Source organism: Zophobas morio, unplaced genomic scaffold (genome assembly GCF_036711695.1).
Source record: "Zophobas morio isolate AGI-343-1 ecotype UQ-CSIRO unplaced genomic scaffold, CSIRO_AGI_Zmor_V1 ptg000014l, whole genome shotgun sequence".
Lineage (NCBI taxonomy): Eukaryota > Metazoa > Arthropoda > Insecta > Coleoptera > Tenebrionidae > Zophobas > Zophobas morio.
In genome coordinates, this window is record NW_026972119.1 from 11,831,393 (window position 1) to 11,841,177 (window position 9,785).

The 9,785-nt window shown below is 31.8% G+C and overlaps 1 long non-coding RNA gene across 1 annotated transcript; it reads left to right on the plus strand.

The window, feature by feature from the left end:
- The first annotated feature begins 768 nt into the window (after positions 1-768).
- Positions 769-2,434, plus strand: LOC135128983 (uncharacterized). Its single transcript, XR_010280485.1, has 4 exons — positions 769-1,128; positions 1,179-1,317; positions 1,369-1,803; positions 1,854-2,434. It is a non-coding gene; the product is annotated as an uncharacterized LOC135128983 (long non-coding RNA).
- The last annotated feature ends 7,351 nt before the right edge of the window (positions 2,435-9,785 follow it).

Genomic DNA, 9,785 nt, shown 5'->3' on the forward strand with positions numbered 1-9,785 from the left:
CAATTTCATGGTGATACTATTAACTGTAAAGTACCCATGAAAAAAATCTAAAGAATGCGATATCAAAAGTTACTTTATATCAAATAATACATTTCATGCATAGTAACATTTGATCTTATAATTACATGTTTCGGAATAATGAGCTTCATATCTATCATTTCAAGTACAATTTTTGTTTTTGGAAATGAAATTCCAAGTGATTAGAAAATAAAACAGAAGCTCAAAAATGTATGGAAACGATGCATGACGTTCCAAGATATTAATTCCTAAAATTTAAAGCACACCCTTAAGCAAATATCCAGATTGGCTCCATAAGTAGAAAAATAATTTAAGAGATTAACAAAAACTTGTACTGCTAATTGTAGAAGTGCCTGTACACACAACCATAAAAGTAAATTTCTTACTCCAACTTAAACTGGTATTTTAAAATTGACATGTACGCCTTTCTTGGAGAAATATAAAAAGAGAGGTTAAAAGCTGCTAAAAAATAGTAATGTTTCTTTTTTCGAAATCGCGCAGTAATGTGCTTTTTCTATGTTCAAAAATCGGCACAGAAATTAAATGCGGTGTTGTCATATTAGTATTATCTACCTCCACAATTACATTTTACAAGGTTATAAATTGTTTTTCGGTTTAGCAGTAATTCTATACTCTTTGTTAACCCTTTTTATTAGTTATTAGAAACACATCCGGTTTATTAATTTTATAAATATAATTTATTAACTAAATTTGCGCGTAATCTCGCAACGTCGCAACCATGCATGGCAACAGCGGATTTCTTGAAGTGCAGCGACATTCTATGGCAGCGAACAATGTGTATCCACATAACCTGTAATAAGTTTTTGTTCGGTGCAGAAACAACCATGGAAAACATTATATGGAGAATATCTCATTTTGCATACGAGTATTTCGCTGAAAAAGAAAATTCTGTGAAATCAACATTTTGGGCTACATAGTCGTTGTTAAAGTCAACTCTGTTAATATAAAACAGCATAGATATAATCTAAGTACACCAAGTTCTCAAGCAAAAAATATAGGTTATGTTTCCCAGAAATCAAATATATTTACAAGAGAAAACTTACGAAAATTTTTAACAGAGGCCCGTGATTAATGTACCTAATGTCAAAGGTAATCTCAAAGAAGGTCAATCACATTGTCTATAAAACATAATGTTTTAGGTATATTTTTTATTCGAAGTTGTAGGAGTATGCGGAATGGAAGAATTTGAACAATTTTCTTGTATCTACATAACCTATAATAAGCTTTTATTATTATTACAGAACAGATTATTAGCTTACATGCCCATTTTAAATGAAAGTATAAAGCGTACCTCTTATTTTTCGGCACTTTTAATATTTTTGCTTGCAGAAAGATCTGTAGCAATTGCAAAATAGAGATGGATAGCAATAATAACAAGCAGTTTACATGCATTCGACCGAACTTGCAAAAACTGGCAGATAATATATCAAATTTATTACCTAAAAACTCAGCCACAGTTTATGAAAAGCGGTATGAATTTTTTTTTTGCGCAGAAACAACCATGCAAAATATATGGAGAACACCTCATTGCATACGAGTATTTCGCTGAAAAAGCAAATTCTGTGAAATCTTTAACACTTTGGGCTGCATAGTCGTAGTTAAAGTCAACTCTGTTAATAAAAAACAGCATAGATATATCTAAGTACACCAAGTTTTCAAGCAAAAAATATAGGTTACATTGCCAAGAAATCAAATATATTTACAAGAGAAGACTTACCAAAATTTTTAACAGAAGCCCGTGATTAAATGTACCCGATGTTAAAGGTGATCTCAAACAAGGTCAATCACATTGTCTATAAATCATTATGTTTTAGGTTTATTTTTTATTAGAAGTTGTAGGAGCATGTGGAATGGATAAATTGAAAAATAATGACGGCATTCAAGACAAAAACGATACGCTAATAATTAAAATTCCAACGTCTAAAACTGGCAAAGCACGAGAATTTACAAATATGTGTAAAAATATTTATCCAATTGAAATATAGTAAAAATACCTAATTTTAAGACTGCACCATACACCAGACAAATCATTATTTATACATTACATTTGGATAGTGAATGCAGCAGCTGCTGCATTGTACAAATATACCTGCAAACACACTGTAACAAATTATGCAGACACCTCTTTTGACTAAAAGATATATATTTAACTTTATCCATACGTTGTCAACTTTGTTAATAATTGCAATCTCTAACTTCATAAGAAATATGAATAATCTACTTTGGTGTTTTATAGTAGTATTAAATGTTCATAGAATATAATTGCACTTACTACGAAGTAAGCTTTCCTAGTTTTAAGTTGTTTTCTTTTCTCTTTGATTATCTTAATTTCTTCAGCCTCTATGTGGCTGTTTTAATTCCAAAAAATTATTTCTGAATAAACTGATTCATACCACTTTTTCTTTCTTTTACTCGAAAACAGTTTAAACTATAACTCCAAATATTTACCTACTTTAAAACGTGTCAAGCATTCGCTTGTTGTAAATGATGCAACCATAAATACAAATTTGAACACTGATATGACAGGTTTGAGGCTAGGATGTGGTTTTCATATTCTCCCATTACTTGTTGCCTAAATCTGGCGCGAGGCCAAAAGTTATTATTGACGTATATATATATATATATAATGGGTTTCTCGAAAACGGCTCTAACGATTTCGATGAAATTTACAGGTTAGGGGTTTTTTGGGTCAAAAAATCGATTGATCATAGTTTTAACTTCTGAAAATTACAGCTTCATGCATTTTCTGCAATTTTCAGGCAGTGAATTATATTTGTTGCTAGGCAACATCAGATGACACTACACGAACACGAGATTGTTTTATAAGAGAAGTTTGGGTGACAGTCTGACAGTACGTTTGACGTACCTTTTTATCTTCAATTGTACGTACCGAAACATACTCCACTGTATAGAGGACGTTGAAATTCACCTCCTGAGGTGAGAAAATTTACCAAAAACTAAACAGTGAGCGGATAAAAGGCACACGAAAGTGTGTTGAATTGAGATTATTTTGTCAAGCATTCATTTCAGAGGTTCCACGGTCAGTGTCAAAATGTGATCGTTTTCGGGGATGGGACCGTGTTATTTGAGTTTTTGGGCTCAACGTTTCGCACACTTTCGTAAATGGCATCTTCGGGAGCAGGGTTGAGATTGAGAAATTAGGAATAACGCAAAAGAGCACGGTAACTCAGTATGATAACCACACCAGAGGCGAAACTCTTCTGGCAGTAAGAATGTAGTTGTGACCTTTTTCTAGAGTCGAGAGAGAGAACTAGGAAAAAAAAAAGAACGACAGAGAGAAAACTTGGGTAACAAATGAGATTGTAATAAATGTCAAACAATAATTCCAGTTTTCTGTTCTTTAATCTCTACATGTCACTTATCACTGTTTAAAACAAAGACTGCTTATGGAATTTCTTTTTTAATGTGTATTTTTAATTAGCGCGTCTACTTCAAAATGCATACTATACGCATATTTATCTGTCCTAATCTGATCTAATACTACCAAACGAGCCGAGTGAAGCTCGGTCAACCAGATATTATATATTAAATGTTCAAAATGCCTCCCTCCACTATCTTCAAGTCCTAACCTACGTTCAAAATTTCTCCGAACTCTAACATGTCGAGAGCTATACCTAGATCTGCATGACGCTATTATCCTTTCACGTAAGTGGTTTTCATTTTCGATTGGAATAAGTAATAAGTATTGGCCCAAACGCTATGTGTAAATAGTTCCTAACGTCTCTCTGATAATGAGCGGGAGCGCTATCATTTTGAAACCAAATTATTCGTCGTATGTCTAGTTGTAACTTTTCCAACAGTTCAGGTAAAATATTCTTTAAAAAATTTAGATACATAGGTCCTTTTAAATTTCCTTCAAAAAAATGTGGACCAATGACCTGGTTACCAGCAATTCCACACAAAGCATTATTAACTTTGAAAACTTCTTGGAAGGGCTTTTCCTGATATCACTGGGGATTTTGCTGGGCATAGTAATGTGAGTCGTGTCTGTTTACACAGCCGTTATTGGTAAATGTGGCTTCATCCGTAAACAAAACGAAAATAAAAAATCTTGATTGTCAGTAATGGAGCCCTCACGAATTCGCAAAACACTAACCGTCGGATAAAATCGTATTCTGTTAAATCTTGTACAATTATTACATGCTGTGGATGAAATCGGTTTGCCTTTAAAATGTTGAAAACCGAACCCAAACTAATCTCTGTTTTTTTAGAATTCGAAAACAATTTAAAGCAAATGAAAATTGAAAATATTTGGCCGACAGAAGTAATTCGTCATAATTTTGGTTCTGATCATTGCTATCTATGCGTTCATTATTACTTAAAAATAAAAATTAATCAAAGCTGTTTATGAAACGTAAAAAGGGTTGCCTATGCAGAAATATTCAGGCGTTAACAGATAAAATAAACACCTTGTATATACATTTTTATTGTAAGAAAAGTTTAATAAATCAGAATAGGTAAAATAAGAAATAATCGTCCGCTAAGTTACCACAAAACTTGTTATTTTTACTGGCACTGTAATTTCATGTATGTACTTTTTTCTAATTTAAAGTTATGTGAATTAATAATAACGTTATGTTAACCCGAACATCCCGCCAAAATTAGACATGTGAACAAGATTTTAAAACCCGCGAAAAATTCAAAATTTGGTCTTGAATAGTCATTGTCCATAAAATTAAACGCTCTGTTGTTTTTTTTTATGACGCATTCAAATCCAAAGTGGTGAACCTCAAGGGTGAAAAAGTGCCCCTAAATAAAACACAAAACTGGAGGAAAGAAGCTGTGAAATAAGTTATGCCGTGCTGAGGCTCCCAACTGGAAAACCCCCTAGTTTACAGAAATTAAATCAAAACAAAGTTACGAATCAGTGCAAACATTTGAATATCACAAATCTGAAAACATGAGGGAAAAAGAGAAATCGTCTTTAAAATAACTTGATGCGGGTAAGTTTTGCATTAATTTAAGTTATGGATCAAATCAAAGTGAAGTTCTCAGGTTTACCTCGTAAACGAACTCATAAAATCTCAGATCATATTAACAAATTACATATAAAATACACACAACAGACAAAAAATATTAAATACTCGTACAGTAGAAAAACAAAAATAAGATGTGTTTGGTGCGCATTTCGCGTTGCGTAAATTCTCCAGGAATAAAGTCTCCAAATTCAACTTGTCAACGGTGATACAATAAAAACATCAAAAAGACTAAATCCAACATCACCCTTGTCCGGTTGTTATTAACTTGAGTGGTGAACATTTTCAAAGTCCTCACTTTCAAAATGTATCAACATTTAAGACTAGTTTAAATGCCGTAAATTAACTATTATAAATCTCTTTGATATAACGTGATACACAAAAGAGTGAAGTCTGAATAAGTGAATTTCCTGACAGGTGGTTTATTTGAACAATTACGTAACTGTTAAATTGTTAAATTCAAATCATTAATAATTAATTACGCTCGTTGGAGGGAAACTGTGGCGTCGGATGCGATTCATTTTTCAACCAATTTATAAAAAACAACATTTTATTAAAAGCACAAAACAATAAGTGACCACACTACTACTTCCCTACACTCTCGAGAACATTTGTGAGTGCCTATGTTACTTACTGACATTCTTACTTAAAAATATTTCTTTTCAAATGCGGTTTCGAGATGTTTTTTTTCACCGGAAACTTTGAATTTCAAATCAGGATACTACAACGTTTCGATTGACATACCTGAAAATAAATTTACATACTAATAGTTGCTTTATTTTTTTTACAGTTTTACCTTTATTTTGGAGTCCGATGGGATTAAGTGAGGAAGACACACGAGAATTTGTTTTCCATGTCTCAAGCAAAAATATCTTCATACGTTGAATTTTGATGTTGGCATTACAGCTAGTTTACACTTTACTATTTGACAGTTATTTACCAGTAACTGTCTAATTCAACAGAAGTCGTTGGTGTTGGCAACATAATTTTTTTAACACTGTGGTGACCGAATTTGAATCAAAAGTTCGCGCTGAAAAAAATTAACAGCGGTGCAAAATCACATTTGAATAATTTGAATTTGAGAAAAAAAATTCAATAAAAAAATAGTTAAAGCTGCTTGAAATTTTAGTTAGAGGGTTGGTCGAAGAGGGCTCCTTGGTAGCGAAAAGATGGCGGCTTGGTAGAGACGAGAGAAGGTCACTGTTGTTTTGGTTGCGTGAGGGAGAGAATGATGAAAAACACGGTAAGATAGCTGGGTTAAATTAGTTGGCTTAGTAGTTAATAAAAGGGAGGAAGCCTTTGTTTAACGACAATTAATTGTAATGACGACGACGCCACAGTTTCCTTAACATGCATAGCTAATTCTTGCGGCTTTCTAATACGAAAAATGTGAATTTTTAACCGACGCTAACACGTGTAAATTTGATTAACTGTTTGTAAATTCACAGTTCAGGTTAGGAGTTTAATCGTTCACTAATTCTAACACAATTTAACAATCAGGAATTTGTTTAGATAAATACTTGCTAGGAGATTTCATGAAATTCACTTAGTCAGGACTCGTTCGATTTTGTTTGTCTAATTATAAATGAGGTTTCTGGATGCTAATATTTAAGTATTTATATATTTAAGTATTTATATATTTATATATTTATATTATAATACTTCTTAATTCTTCACACAAGATTGCTAATAGTTGATTTACAGCAGTTAAAATGAACAAAATTCGTAATATCGTGGACTGGCGGGGGGGATTAAAGATTTATGTGGTGGAAGAGGAGTGCGCGCTTCCTAGTGGAGCACAAAGATACAGGTTAGAATAGAATCCAAGGGCAGTCGAGATGACGTAACGCTGTCGGCTTCGTGATAGATATGGTTTAATACAAAATGGAACAGTGAATTTTCTTACTTTCGAATTTATAAATAATCAAGAAATCCTTTATAAATCTTAATTATGTCCTCAGAAAATCAAATTTGTAAGTTCTCTTTAAAAGGTATTTTCTGATCGACTTATAAAAAAAATAACTATGAAAACCGGCCATACAATTCCACTTTTTGGAAAAATTGCCCATCGAACTGAAAAGAAATCTGTTTCACACACACATTTTTCCTTCATATAATATTGTCGTTCTTAGCCATTTTGAATCAACAATTCTTTACTACAGATTAAGGTTTAGGTAAATAAGTGCCAAAAAACAGGAGAAATCAGTTTAACCAAATGCGTCAAATTTCGGCAAAGGGTCCAATTTTGACACTGCAAGATTTGTAAGGAATAATATTATTCTAAGGTCGTTCCTAACTATCTGCCCCATAATCAAAAAGTCAATTTTGATGTTACTTATTTTGGTACAGGTTTTTGAAAATTGACCGATGAAGTTGAGAGATATATTTAATTAAACGGGAAGCAAAGTGACTGATTACTTCGAAAAATTTTTGTACTCAAAGATAACAGAAAAATAACAGTATTTAAACCACGAACAACTTTTAGAACTTTTTTTTTCAGAAGAACATTATCGTGACAGTGAGTTACCGAGGACGTTACAACGAAAATGGAATTTCAGTTTCTTATCGTAGCCTGTTACCCTTCCCTTTCTCGATGGATTGACTTTCCTGGCACACCACTCCACATTTCTATGTCTAGAAAACCTGCCGCATATTATACTCTTTGCCCGGTTTTCGTAAACTAGCCAGTTATTTAAACCAAGCTGCGCTTTTCAGAGTAGAACAATAACAACCGCAAACAAACCTAGCAATAAAAGAAATAAAAAAGCAGGAAGACACATGATTGTAAGTAAGAAAAAGCGTGTGTGAAAGAAACAGAAAAAAATATGCTAAAGATCTGGAAGATTTCCTTACAACTAAATGAAAATTGTTACTTCAATCAACTGGAGAGGGAATATAACCTAATTTCCGATCTGATAAATTTGGACATAGAAAAACCGATATTTTGACAAAAATGTGTAAAGTTTATTTGTGTTACATAAATGTTCAAAATTTTTAGTTCCCGAGCGTAAACTAAGCCAAGTAAGTAGTGTAATAAGGTTTATCGAATGGAAAATGGTTGCTTTCATGACTCAGACTCAGTCTTAGAGTACGAAAACATAGGTCTTCCGTTTCCGTCTGGCTGTCTGTCGTCTGTTTTATAATATGTATTTAGGAATATCGTTGTAGACGGTAAAATATTAACCAAAATTGGTATAACCATCCCCACCAACAATATGATGACGTCACCCCAAAATTTGGATAGTTATCCATACCAGATATAAATTTTTGTAAGTCTACAGAAGTTACTTTTGTGGCTAGTGCGTGAAAATAATATTTCTGGACATGTTGAAAAACTCAAAAGTTGCCTATTTTATTAAATTACTTAATCTACTTAAATCTAATACGTTTTTTGAGTATAATATAATTATTTGAATAATTGATGTTTACTATGATGCTACTAAACAATAAAACGTAAAAATTGTATACCAAAAATTGTGAGTATATATATTTTAATAAAAAATGTAATCCTAGATAATTCAGTATGAATTTCGACCCATTTATTTATTCCGTTAAAAATCTTAAGCTTGAACTTTTAAAAGCAATTACTCGACAGCTCAGGTTTCATGAATGTCTTCTTGAAAAGTAGTTACATGTTTTGACATACTGAAAAATAAACTGTTACGTCTGGGTAAAAAGTAAATTAACTTGCCACTTTCTAATGCATCTCTAAGTGGATTTAAATGTGTGATTAAAAAAATTAATAAGCGCTGACAGCTACGTGTCAGCTGAATCTTTTCGTTGAAGACAAATTTTTATTCGACAGGCAAACGGTGATCCTTTTAATAGACAGTCGACATAAGGAATCCATGAAGATGAGGGCTCCGTCGGATTATTGTTTTTGTAAAGTAATAATAATAATAACACAAGAATATGTAACAGTCCACAAAGTATTCTCATTTAAATTTAATAAGATGTCATTTTCACTATTTTAACTAATATGACACACAACTTGTGAAAAAAATACTTTTGAAAATAAATATTTGTTCCAAACTGCCAGTAGAAGATTTATTGTTTCAGAAGAAAATATTTAATGATTTTGTGTGCTCTTATATTCTGGTATTGTATTTAAATATCCTGCAAAAAATAACCTTATTACTTCCCGAACATAATCTAAGAAAGTATTGTAACAGGGTCCATCCGGTGAACGGCAACTTTAATCTTATCTCGACGTTTAATGACTTTTAAAGTACGAAAAAGTAGGTCTCGCTTTCCCGCAAAAAATCAAAATGAAACCATTTAAACCATTTTTTTTAATTAAATGACTATAAATTCAAAATATAAAATACAACTATATCAATTTAAACGTTTTTTAATGTAGATTACTCTATTGTGTAAAATTTGAAACTTTTGGTCTGACGATATTATGGTTCGAATATTTTTTGTCGAGTATTTTAAAAACGCATAAATATATTTAGATATTTTTGGTACCAAAAAACCTTGATGACGTAAAAATAACATTCAAAGAAGGAAAGGGTTGTGAACAGTTTTCGAAATTTTAAACTTTAATAATTTTTTATAGAATATTTCCGTATTCTAACTAGATATGAATGTTTTTTAATAAATCGTCGAAGAATTTATCAAGATTATGTCCACATTATTTAAATTTCTTATAAAATAAATAACCAAAAATAGGGTCGCTGTTAAAAAATATATTACTGGCACCAGGAACCAAAATTTTTTAGGTTTATTGTATTATTAATATTCATT